Source organism: Rattus norvegicus, chromosome 19 (genome assembly GCF_021556685.1).
Source record: "Rattus norvegicus strain SHRSP/BbbUtx chromosome 19, alternate assembly SHRSP_T2T, whole genome shotgun sequence".
Taxonomy (NCBI): Eukaryota; Metazoa; Chordata; class Mammalia; order Rodentia; family Muridae; genus Rattus; species Rattus norvegicus.
Window position 1 is genome coordinate 5,315,286 of NC_141552.1, and position 14,287 is coordinate 5,329,572.

At 37.5% G+C, this 14,287-nt stretch overlaps 1 pseudogene; it reads left to right on the forward strand.

Annotated features, from left to right (window-relative positions):
- Positions 1-446: 446 nt before the first annotated feature.
- The window catches only part of Ddx3x-ps1 (DEAD-box helicase 3, X-linked, pseudogene 1), an 87,049-nt pseudogene continuing 73,208 nt past the window's right edge, over positions 447-14,287 (forward strand).

Consider the following 14,287-nt stretch of genomic DNA (forward strand, 5'->3'; position numbering starts at 1 on the left):
AGACACAGATTCTGTGTCAATCTCAGAGCCATATCTGTGGGTATGCTTTCAAACATAAGTCAAAGAAAGCAGCAGTCAAGAGTTTGAAAATAATCACACATGCACCATCCAAAGCCTTCAACCCTCTGACTTCACTTCTTTGGGGAAGCAGAGGCATTTTCATTGTCCTCTGGTGAGGGCCATTGTTCATGAGTGACAAGGAAAAGCACAGTAGTATTTATAAACTAAGAACAAATGTCATCTGACGTAGAGTGTATACATTTTAGAAAAAGAAGCCAATAAGGAACTGTTGCTTAAATATCAATTATACCCGTCTTCAGTTAATAACGAAGGAGTCACTCTGCCATGACTGCATGTTTTCCTACCTGACCTAGATTTCCACCAAAAATTAGGTGAAGAACATATTGTTATATTTCTTTTCACATTGCTGCCTTGTAAAATTGAACATGGAAGATTGGTAATGAGACAGTGAGCAAATTTACCAAAGGCCCAAACACTAAAACAAAGAAGGTATTGCCATAGAGTGTAAGGAAAAGAACAGGTTTGAACCCTGGGAAGAGGTTAAGGACAAGCATCCTTGTAGCAAACGAGTGGTTGTTAGGTGGTTAGTTTTATCTCATGGGCCATTGATAGGTGGTCCATGTAGGATGATGTCATTATGCAGGTAAAGGCAGGTACAAGATAGAACGAGGCCTGTCATTGGACAAGAAGGAAGGATGGCAGGAGAAAAGTTTTAAAGGAGGAGGAGACTGGAGCAAGGAAGGAGAGAAGCAGCCAGAAGAACATGGAGGCAGATGTTAAGATTCCTCTCTGCACATCTAAAGGTTGTAAGAATGAGTATTTTTAAGGGATGGATGTGTACAGGGCTTTGTATGTCTAGGTGGGCAATTATATCTTATCAATTGAATCAGAGGTTATTGTGTTGTGTGTTCTTTAATGTGGTGATTTAATTGAATTCAAGAGCGTCTGTGGTGACTGGAGACATGTGTACATCTGGCTGGGTAGTAACCTACCTTGGGAACAAGATGGGTAGGTAGATTGTTGCCAGACTCAGAAAGTAGTCATCAGCAGTGTGATATGGGATAGAGCAAAGCGGGTAAGACACTTTGCTGACTGAGATGACGACATCTAACAGATATCTTGGGGCACTACAGTGTTGGACCCAGTGAGGAGTAAAAGACAATACGTTTTAAAGCAACAGGGGCATATCTTTGTGGATAGTCAAGGTTCTTGTTACCTTGCTGTGTAGTGAATTTTATAGCAAAAATTGTTTTTCCTTGAAAATGTCCCCTTGTATAAGATGTTGGATGTTTTTGGGAGGAGTTGACTTCTAGATATCTTGATAAATCATTGGGGATAGTCAGTCAGCACAAATGTGGCTATTTTGCTGTTATGTGATGTCTTTTATCTTTATGATTCTAGTGCTTTTGGGAATTATCTGAAGGCCTCAGGGCAGCTTCTCACCTTTAAACTAATCACCAATCAGGAAGTGAAGATGAAACCCTTAACAAGCAACCAGGCTATAATGAGAAAAAGGAATGCGATCTTTGAGATTTACTGAATTGAAAATCAACTTATAAAGAAAGGCGTAGGGTCAGATGCACACCATCTACCTGGCTGCCATCAGAAGGAATTCCAAGTTTGTCATAACCATTCATCCACTGTGAGATAGGCAAGGAATGCCCCAAACTCTTTTCATAAACCACTTCCAATTCATCTTCCCAGCATGATGTGTTGAACCAGCGTTCTTTATCTTCTACCTTGACAAGATTTTCTTATAAAGTTTTCTTTGTTCCTGCATCTGGCCTCTTCATCTGAGTAATGTGTTATGGAACTAGCAGCTGTACATGAGTCTGTGGACAGTAGTAATTCATTTATTCCATTAAAGGACTACCAGTGTCACGCCCACCTCGGCCGGCAAGGAAGACCCAACACGGTTGGATTCTTCTCAACAGCCTTTACTGCAGGACACCTTCATTGTTGACACAGGGAGGTGGCGGCGGCAGCAGCCAGCCCTAAGTGTTACAGCTCTAAGTGTTACAGCTCCAAGTGTTACAGCTTCAAATGTTACCACGCCAAAAGCCGCTCGCCTTATATACACAACAGTATGCTAATATTCTTTCAGGGATTGGTGAGGCACGAGTCACCCCACTGTCATCCCAGCTACTTGTCCTCCAGAGATTGGCACAGCATGAACTTCCATTAGCATAGTACCGCCCCAGCCAGACTGACGTCAGGTGCAAGACCCCACACAGGCGCAGTACTGTTGTTCACCACATGAGGGCGCCAGATTCACCTCATTATCATACAGCTGCCCTGACAGGGGACAAGCCTGCGCATGTGCGGTAAGTTATTCACATTCGGACCGGGGTGGCTGTCGGCGCCATCTTTACTTCGCTGCGCCGCTCCCTACATACCAGTATGAAAATAAAAATTTTACAATCACTTGATGGAAAAAAGGAAGAGTCTAGAACACAGATTGATAACTTCATTTCATAGATGAAAGTACTAATGTTCATGAAGCTTGGCATGACTTAATATAAACAGAAACTATAGGAATATAATTATTTTGTATACAAGTACACAATTCATACCTCCTAGATTCTAAAAAATCACAGAAACTAACATTTTAAAGACCAAATAACTAGACCCCTTCCCTTTCCTAAATATAGACACATCAAGTATTGTTTTACTTGTCATTATATTCACTTTATAAAGGATTGCTAGGGATTGGGGATTTAGCTCAGTGGTAGAGTGCTTGCCTAGCAAGCAAGAGGCCCTGGGTTCGGTCTCCAGCTCCGAAAAAAAAAAAAAAAAAAAAAGAGGATTGCTAAATGTCTCAGTATAAAACAACATGAAACTGTGTTTTTATATATTTAGTATATAAAACATTTTTTTAATATTTACACCTTTTCTGGAAGTTTCTATCGAGAAAACATTCTTAGCTTAGTGTGGAGGAAAGTGACTCAATGTGCTCTGAGTTCTCACTCCAGTTCCTGACAAAGTTGATGAGGACATAAGAAGGGGCTCAAGACCCCATATGAACAACAATGCCAACCAACCAGAGCTTCCAGGGACTAAGACACTACTCAAAGACTATACATGGACTGACCCTGGGCCCCAACCTCATAGGTAGGTATGAATAGCCTAGTAAGAGCACCAATGGAAGGGGAAGCCCTTGGTCCTGCCAAGACTGAACCCCCAGTGAACGTGATTGTTGGGGGGAGGGCGGTAATGGGGGGAGGATGGGGAGGGGAACACCGATAGAGAAGGGGAGTGGGAGGGGTTAGGGGGATGTTGGCCTGGAAACCAGGAAAGGGAATAACAATCAAAATGTAAATAAGAAATACCCAAGTTAATAAAGATGGAGAAAAAAAAAAGAAAGAAAAAAAAACCACTGTAATATAAAAATATTAATAAATCCCAATGTAGGGTTTCTAACTGCCTTAGACCATTTGTGTTCCCAGATGAAAGACATGCATATAGCCTTTATATTTTTAAAAAGCTGGGAAATTGTCTATCCTCCATGCTGTTAGAATCCATTTCGCTAGCAATAACACCTAATTATTACTTACTATTTACTATGTTTCATCAGGGTTACTCTCACCTCTAAGTGACCAGCCCACATAGCCAGGTTTTCATTACTTCTACCCCACGTTGGCTCTCTTTCTCCCCACTGTACATTTTTCTTCTTCCATAGTGGCTTCCTCTTCCTCCTTTTCATTGTCTCTCTTCCAACCCTTTACCCACCTGTTTCTTCTTCCCATTTATTGGCTGCCAGCATCTTTATTCACCAATCAGAATTAAATTGGGGGCAAGGTCCCTGGGGCTATGTCCACGTCCCAGGTTTTTGGGGGCCATATTTATCATTACAATTAGACAGTAGAGGACAAAACAATCCTCAATATATGACAATGTCAGAGAGACTTAAGCCACAGGTGGATAGATGCCTGTAGATTAAAACATACAATGCCTAACTAACTTGCTACCATCTTTTATTACTCTTCTAAAGTTCTCTGAGCTTCTCTCCCTTCTTCCTACTGAGCCCTGTTCCCTATATTCAATTAGAAGGTTTATATAATCGTACTAACCATAAGATAAAAGAGATATAATAAGTTCTCCCTAATTAATGAAACATTTACTTGAGATACTTTGCCAACATTTAGATGAGGGCAAAAATGACAGACACTGCCACAGAAATTTTAAGGATAAGAGGATGGGAAAGATCAGTGCCTCAACTGTTAAGAGTACTACCTACTCTTTAATAAGTAACCAAGTCCAGTTTCCAGCATACATGAGCAGCTCATTTCTACATATTACTCCAGTTCTAGGGAATCTAATGACCTCTTAGGGCCTATATAAGTCAAAGCACATGTGTGGCATATGTTCATGAACACATAAATAAAATAAAAATAAATGTCAGCAACTGTAAAATTTCTCGACTTTAATACGTGGATCTTCGACTCCAGTTCTGACTTCTTGTGTCCCAATCATTTCTTGAAAAACAAACAATGGGTCATAGCTTACTGTCTCCAGATATGACCAGGAGAGATCTGGTCTCCCAGCAGTGCTGACACACAAGATTACAGGAGAACCAAGCCACTGTCAGGGACAGGAAGACTAGTTAACACTAGAGGTAGCCAGATGGTGAAAGGCAAGGGCAAGAACCTAAGCAATAGAAGCCAAGGCCATTGGCATCATCAAAACCCTGTTCTCCCACAACAGCAAGTCCTGGATATCCCCAAAACACAGGAAAAAAAAGATTTTGATTTAAAATCACATCTGATGATAATTTTAGAGGACTTTAAGAAGGACATAAATAACTCTCATAAAAGAAATACAGAAGAACACAGAAAAATAGGTAGAAGCTCTTAAAGAGGAAACACAAAAATCCCTTAAAGAATTACAGGAAAACACAACCAAAGAGGCTAAGGAATTGAACAAAAACATCCAGGATCAAAAAAAATGGAAATAGAAACAATAAAGAAGTCAAAAGAAATCACAAAGGGAGAAAATCCTGGAGATAGGAAACCTAGGAAAGAGATCAAGAATCATAGACACAAGCATCACCAAGAGAATACAAGAGATAAAAGAGGAAAAAATCTCAGGGGCAGATAATACCATCGAAAACATTGACACAATGGTCAAAGAAAATGCAAAAGGCAAAAATCTCCCAACCCAAAACATTCAGGAAATCCAGGAAACAGTAAGAACATCAAACCTAAGAGTAATAGGTATAGAAGAGAGCTCAGATTCCCAAATTAAAGTGCCAATAATTATCTTCAACAAAGTTTTAGAAGTAAACTTTTCTAACCTAAAAAAACAGATACCCATAAACATACAAGAAGCCTACGGAACTCTAAATAGATTGGACCAAAAAAAGAAATTCCTCCCATTACATAATAGTCAAAACACCCAATGTACAAAACAAAGAATATTACAAGAAGTAAGGGAAAAATGTCAAGTAGCACATAAAGGCAGCCCTATAAGAATTATAGATTTCTGAACAGAGACTATGAAAGATAGGAGATCCTGGCCAGGTGGCATACAGACACTAAGAGAGCACAAATGCCAGCCCAGGTTACTATATCCAGCAAAACTCTCAATTAACATAGATGACAAAATCAAACTTATACAATATCTTTCCACACATCCAGCCTTACAAACAACAGTTGATGGAAAACTCTAACACAGGGAGAGAAACTATACCCTAGAAAAAGCAAGAAAATAATCTTCTTTCAACTAACCAAAGAGAAGATAACCATACAAACATAATTTCACCTCTAACTACAAAAGCAACAGGAAGCCACAATCATTGGTCCCTAGTATCACTCAAATGAATGGACTCAATTCCCCAGTAAAAATACATAGACTAATAGAATGGATATGGAAAGAGAACCCAGCATCTTGTTGCACACATGAAAGATACCTTAGTGGCAAAGACAGAACTGTCCACAAAGTAAAAGACAAGGAAATGTTTTTCCAAGCAAATGGTTCCAAAGAACAAGATAATATCAAATAAAATAGACTTTCAACCAAAAGTTATCAATGATAAGGAAGGATACTTCATACTCAGCAAAGAAAAAATCCACCAAGATGAACTCTCAATTATGAGTATCTATGTTCCAAACACAAGGTCATACTCATGCATAAAAGAAATTTACCCAAGCTCAAAGCACAAATTGCATCTCACACAATAATATTGGGAGATTTCAACATCCCACTCTGAGCAATGGACAGATCATGGAAAAAAAACTAAACAGAGACAGAGAAAAACTAACAGAAGTTATGAACCAAATGGATTTGACAGATAACTATAGAACATTTCATTCTAAAACAAAAGAATATACCTTCTTCTCAGCACTTCATGGTACGTTTTCCAAAATTGACCATATAATTGGTCAACAGAAACAAGAAGATTGAAATAATCCCATGTGTCCTCTCAGATAACCATGAACTAAGACTGTTCTTAGCAACAAAAACAACAGAGAGCTCACATACACATGAAAAAGGAACAGCACTCTATTCAATGATAACTTGACCAAGGAAGAAATAAGGATAGGAATTAAAGACATTTTAGAATTTAATGAAAGTGAAGATACAACATACCCAAACTTATGGGACACAATGAAAGCAGTGCTAAGAAGAAAACTCATAGCTCTGAGTACCTCCAAATAGAAACTGGAGAGAGCATACACTAGTATCTTGAAAGCACAAGATTTAGAACAAAAAGAAGCAAATATACCCAAGAGGCATAGACAGCAGGAAATAATCAAACTCAGGGCTGAAATCAACCAAGTATAAACAAAAAGAACTATACAAAGAATCAACAAACCAGGAGTTTGTTCCTTGAGAAAATCAACAAGATAAATAAACCCTTAGCCAAAATAACCAGAGGGCACAGAGACAATATCCAAATTAACAAAATTAGAAATATAAAGGCTAGACATAACAACAGAAACTGAGGAAATTAAAAATAAAGTCATCAGATCCTACTATGAATGTCTATACGCAACAAAACTGGAATATCTGGATGAAGTGTACAACTTTCTAGACAAATTCCAGGTACCAAAATTATATCAGAATCAGACAAACTATATAAATATTCCCATAACTTTAAAGGAAATAGAAGCAGTCATTCAAAGTCTACCAACCAAAAGAAACCCAGGGCCAAAGGAGTTTAGTGCAGAATTCTATCAGACCTTCACAGAAGACCTAATACCAATACTTTCCGAATTTTTCCACAAAATAGAAACAGAAAAAACACTAACCAATTCATTCTTTGAAGCCACAATTATGCTTATACCCAAACCACACAAAGATGCAACAAAGACAACTTCAGACTAATTTCCCTTATGAATATCAATGCAAAAAGACTCAATAAAATTCTCTCAAACTGAATCCAGAACCACATCAAAATGAGCATCCATTACGATCAAGTAGGCTTCATCCCAGGGATGCAGGGATGGTTCAATATATGAAAATCTATCAGAGTAATCCACTAGAAATAACTCAAACAAACTCAAAAACTCAAATAACTATAAATAAACTCAAACAACAACAACAACAACAACAAAAAGAAATGATCATTTCATTACATGATGAGAAAGCATTTGAAAAAATTCAACACCCCTTCATGATAAAAGTCTTGGAAAGATCAGAAAATCAAGGCCCATACCTAAATATAATAAAAGCAGCAAACCTGTATCAAACTAAATGGAGAGAAACTTGAAGCAATCCCACTAAGGTCAGGGACTAGACAAGGCTGCCCACTCTCTCCCTACCTATTCAATATAGTACTCGAAGTCCTGACCTGAGCAGTTAGACAACAAAAGGAGGTCAAAGGGATACAAATTGGAAAAGGAAAAATAAAAAAAAATCACTCTTTGAAGAGGATATAATAGTATACTTAAGTGACCCCAAAAATTCCACCAGAGAAGTCCTAAGCCTCCTGATAAACAACTTCAGCAAAGTGGCTGTAAACAAATTAACTCTAACAAGTCATTAGTCGTCTTCTGCTCAAAAGATAAACAGGCTGAGAAAGAAAGTAGGGGAATGACAGCCTTTACAAAAGGTACAAATAATATAAAATTCCTAACCAAGTGACTCTAACCAATCAATTGAACAATCTGTATGACAAGAATTTCAAGTCTCTGAAAAAAGAAATTGAAGAAGAGCTCAGAAGATGGAAAGAGCTCCCATGCTTGTGGATTGGTGGGATTAATGTAATAACAGTGGCCATCATGCCAAAAGCAATCTACAGATTCAATGCAATCCCCACAAAAATTCCAACTCAATTCTTCATAGAATTAAAAAGAACAATTTGCAAATTAATTTGGAATAACAAAAAACCCAGACAAGTGAAAACTATCCTCAACAATAAAAGAACTTCTTGGAGAATCATCATCCCTGACCTCAAGCTATTTAACAGAGACACCATGATTAAAACTGTACAGTATTGATTCAGAGACAGGCAGGTAGATCATTGAAATAGAACTGAAAACCCAGAAATGAACCAACACACCTATAGTCACTTGATCTTTGACAAAGGAGTTAAAACCATCCAATGGGAAAATGACAGCATTTTCAACAAATGTTGCTGGTTCAACTGGGGGTCAGCAGACAGAAGAGTACAAAATGATCAATACTTTTCACCTTGTACAAAGCTCAAGTCCAAGTTGTTCAAAGTCCTCCAGATACCAGATACACTGAAGCTAACTCAAACACCTGGGCACAGGGGGATATTTTCTGAACAGAATACCAATAGCTTATGCTCTACGATCAAAAATCTACAAATGGGACCTCATAAAATTGCAAAGGACACTGTCATTAGGACAAAATGTCAACCAACAAATTGAGAAAAGGTCTTTACCAATCTTATATCTGATAGAGGGCTAATATTCAATATATACAAAGAACTCAAGGAGTTAGACTCCAGAGAATCTAATAACCCTGTTGAAAAATGGGTAAAGAGTTAAACAAAGAACCTTTACCTGTACAATACCTCATGACTAAGAAGCAGCTAAAGACATGTTCAACATCCTTAGTCATCACGGAAATGAAAATATGAACAACTCTGAGATTCTACCTTACATATGTTAAAATGGCTAAGATCAAAAATTCAGGTGACATCAGATGCTCGTGAGGATATGGAGAAAAAGGAACGCTCCTCCACTTTTGGTGAGATTGGAAGCTGCTAGAACCACTCTGGAAATCAGTCTGGTGGTTCCTCAGAAAATTGGACACAATACTCCCTGATGACCCAGCTATACCATTTCCAGGCTTATAGCCAAAAGATGCTTCAACGTATAACAAGAACACATGCTCCACTATGTTCATAGCAGCCTTACTTATAACAGCCAGAACCTGGAAAGACCCCAGATTCTCTTCAACAGAGAAATGGATACATAAAACATACATTTACACAATGGAGTGCTACTCAGCTATTAAAAACAATGACTTCATGACATTCTTAGGCAAATGGATAGAACTAGAAAATATCATCCTGAGTGAGGTAACCCAATCTCAAGAGAGCACATATGGTATGTACTCACTGAGGTGGATATTAGCCCAAAAGCTCAGAACACCCAAGATAGAATTCACAAACTACATGAAGCTCAAGCATAAGGAAAAAGAAAATGTGGATGTTTTAGATTTTTCTTAGAAGGGGGAACAAAAATACTCACAGGAGGAAATATGCAGACAAAGTATGGAGCAAAGGTTTGAAGGAAAAGTTATCCAGAGTCTGCCACACCTGGGGATCTATCCCATGTACAGCCCACACAATATTGCAGATGCCAAAAAGTGCATGCTGACAGGAGCCTGATATATCTGTCTCCTGAGAGACTATGTCAGAACCTGACAGATACAGAGGAGAATTGTCAGACCCAACCATTGAACTGAAAATGGGTTTCGCAATGGAGGAGTTAGAGAAAGGCTGAAGTAGTTGAAGGGATTTGCAACCACATAGGAAGAATGACAATAGCAACCAACCTGACACCACAGAACTCCCAGGGATTAAACCACTATCCTAAGAGTACACAGGAATGGATTTATGTTTCCAGCAGCATATGTAGCAAAGGATGGCCTCGACAGGCATCAGTGGGAGGAGAGGGCCTTGATCCTGTGAATGCTTGATGCCCCAGTGTATGGGAATATCAGGGCAAAGTAATGGGAGGGAGTGGGTGTGTAAGTGTGGGGCACCCTCATGGAAGCTGGGATAGATAGCTAGTTTCTGGATGGAATGCTGGAAATGAGGATAACATTTGAAATGTAAATAAAAATATCCAATAAAAAGAAAACCAAATAATGCATATTTTATACCTGATTGAACAGATAAATGCACTGTATTCTTAGCAAATTTTATGCTTTAAATCTTGGTCATTTCACAGATCTATTATTAGTAGAATGAATATTCTTATGGTTTGAATCTGACATGACACCACAATGTATTCTTATTCTCCAGCTAATAGAACTATGTAAAGTGAATTTGAAAGGTGAGGTCTAACTGGAGGAACTGAGTCACTGTTTTCTTCTGCTTGTAGATTGTATCTTGCCCTGGCCTAGATATGCCTGCATCACTCTCTTGTCTGCCATGAGGTTAAACAGTGTCAATTGATATGGTCCCATCACCATCATGCTCTGCCTCACCATTGGCCTAGAAACAGTGCAGGTGGTCATGATGGACTAAACCCTCTGAAACTGAGCCAAAATATTTCACTGGTTTGTTACATCATCTCCTTTGGTTATTTTGTAACGACAATGAGTAAAGTTATAGTCCCGGTTTTAGAAACTTGTCTTTTATCTTCATTCATAAAACAGTGTTTTAAAACAATGTTTTTATAGATTTTCTTTACAGTTTTAAAGTTTTCTTCCCCTACAATTGTATAGTTTTCACTTTTTATACCCCATCTATCCTGTATTACTATATCTCAGCAACTCATCTTTACTTCACTTCCTCAAATATGCAAAGCTCTATCATCAGAAAGCTCTTCATACATTCCTCTATCTTTGTAAAATCATGATAATTGGCTTATAATTGCTACTATAATAAATTGTCACAAATTCATTGTTTAAAACAAGAAAATCTCATTGTGGTCTAGTCCTGAAGCTGTGAAATGAAAAAAAGAAAAAGAAAGAAAGAAAAAGAAAAGAAAAAGAAGAAAGAAAAGCATTCATAGTGTCAGGGTGGTATTTCTTCACAGTCTTTGTATATGAATCGTTCTCAGTTTCTAGAGACTGCCTACATTCTGTGGCTTTTGGCCCACCTGTGTCTAAAAGCAGCCTCACTAGTGTGTTTCCACTGATACGTTGTCACTTTCGTTTCTGCTTCATCATCATTCCGCTCACTTTTCTTTATTTCACTGTCACATTAAATTCTCTAACACTGATTCTATGTCTTGTTGTTATAAAATATAACCTTTGGAATTTCATTGGACATGCTTTCATAAGCCAGGAACACCTCCCATATCACTATATGTAAACTAATGCTAGCAATGCCATCTATAAGACTGTCATATAAACTATAATATCATAAATAGGTAATATAAATTATATAATATGCAATTGTAAGATATACATAGTATTTATAATATACAATGTATAGTCTGACATATTACATATAATATAATGTATTATTACATAATTATATATGTGTCTATCTATATCTATATCTATATCTATATATCTATATCTATATATATGTGGTTTTTTTGAAGAGCTGATGACTTTTTTTCTTTCGGACCTGGGGACCGAACCCAGGGCCTTGTGCTTGCTAGGCAAGCGCTCTACCACTGAGCTAAATCCACAACCCCCGAGCTGATGACTTTTTAAACAGGCTCCAGAATTGAGTTTCAACAGCATCAAGGAACTGTGCATAATACTTTATTAGACTGAAGGTCTGTTGGCCAGCATTTATCAATAAATACAAGTTATTCTACCTCATGCATGCATAAAAGGCAAATTAACCAAGAACCAATTATGCTGTTTTTTTTTTTAAACTTTAGGTTGTCGCTCATGTAGATGTGAATTGAATTAAGTGAAATGAATTCAGTCTTCATGTATAGAATGTAAGTCTACAGGACTAAATCTAACTTGGCTTAGCTTGTTAATCTACCTTAGCTTTTCAAAGCATGCAGCATCTCTTTCTCTTCTAATTTCCCATCTCCCCTTTCGTGCATGTGATGATAGCTTCAACAAGTTGGGAAACTGACTCCTACAAGCATATTGCATTATTTAGTGTGAATTTACATACTGATGTGTTTTAATTGCTTTGCAACTCTCCTATAAATACAAGGAAAAATGTGACTAGCAAATCATTGGGAAAGCCAGTCTGGAAAAGTAATTTGCACATACAAATTGTCCTTCTGGCAAATCTAAATTCTATTGTCTGTGCACCAATTTGAACATCTAAAATGGGTTAAAATTCTGCATCATTCAAGCTGTTGGAAATATTTTTGTCTGACTAAAATAGTTATATGGAAATACTTCATTCATACATGTAGTCACCCTCCTGCTAAGTTATTTATCTCTGTTTTGAAACACAATATAACAAAACAATTTATATAAACAAACTAAAAATTCAGGAGTGAAGTATTTATTTTATTTATCAATGTAAATGGCATGTTAGCAATCATTATGTTCTTATTACACATGATACATGTACTCATCCATTTTTCCAACACTTCTTTTGGTCTAGAGACTGGGAAATCATCACTGATCTGTCTGCAGTCAAGGCAAAGGCTGAGGCCTACCTTCCGTAATGGTAGTACTTGCAACATCATGATGATTTCAGTTTCTGATTCAAGCACAACCGTAACAGCAAAGAATTGTGATCTTGCTGTGTACTTCAGGGTAACCTGGAACTCTTGACCATTCTGCTCCTATCTCCTGAGGGATTGAAGATATTCACACCATTGATAACTGGGTGCCATTTATGAAACATTCTTGGTATTGAATGTGTTTGCAAACCTAGATGAGAAAATGGAATTGTGGTCTCAACATTTCCAAAAGGACAAGAAGTCTTTCCTCAATTTACCCGCAGACAAATAATGAAGGTAATTGCTTCATAGTTAAATCCTGTGTATAATATGGGATTTAAATTCTTTACGTGAAACATTCCTTGAAGGGATTTTTATGATGGAAGATGTAAAAATAATAATAGGCAGAGATTGCTAATACATGGGGAAGGGGGTTCAAATTTTTACGTTAATTTATGTTCTACTTATCATCGGTCATTAGTGGTAGAATTTTCCCTACATCCAAGGCAGTGAATAATAATGTTCTATAGAAAGTAATCCTCAGGACAAGAACTCATTGAAGTAACAGAGAGTTGACTGGAGAAGCTCTTGCCACAATTAACTGGGGTCATTAGTGAAAAAAAGGGCATCTTCCATCACTCTTACCATCATCTTTTTATATTCTCAAAGAGTTTGTCCCATAAGATTTTTTAAGTACTTTTTGGGAATCTTTAGTTCTCCTAGATGTTTATTTGAAATAACAAAATGCAAAGGCAGAGATTCTAGAACACAGTCCAAGCATCCAATAAGATGCTAATTTTTCCTTTATAAATAGAAGAAAGCGGACACAGACACAAGGAGGTAAAATCTCCATGAGACAGTAAAATAAAGAGATTACAGCAAAGTTAGAGGCATTTATTGCCTTTGTATAAGGTACATGCTCAGTTCCTGGCATATAGTGCCCCCCAATAATGTGTGATTCTAGTTTCAAGGATCTGATGCTCTCCTCTGACCTCCATGGGTAGCAGGCATGCATGTGGTGCACAGGCATACATGCAGAGAAATAATTATATACTTAAAATAAATGAAATAAACTTACGAAAATCTGCTTTTCATAGGAATGCTTCATGGAAGTCTAGACTGGAGGTGGAAGACCCAAGAAACCAGAAATTTCAGCAATAGTAGCAACAGCCTTAGTTAAGGGTAGTGAGTCAATGTTGGAATGTAAAGCTAAGAGGAGAGCCAAACAGGAGGGGATCTCAGTTGGATTCCTAGAGCTCTGAATGTTATCCAGGTGAACTGACTGCCAGGTTATATAAAACCATTTGGAATGTCCTGAAATTATCCATCTCCAATTTCAGGAGTAGACATGTTCCATGGCTTGACTAGAGCTGGATATGTGCCTTGTTGTATTTAATGTGAGCTTTTTAAATATATTGGTTGTTGTCACTAATGAATTGTGTGAACAAATTTCTTACACATAATTTAATTCAATTGTTTACTCCTCAAAGTCAGTCAAAGAGAAGGAACGGTTGTAAGAATTTTAGAAG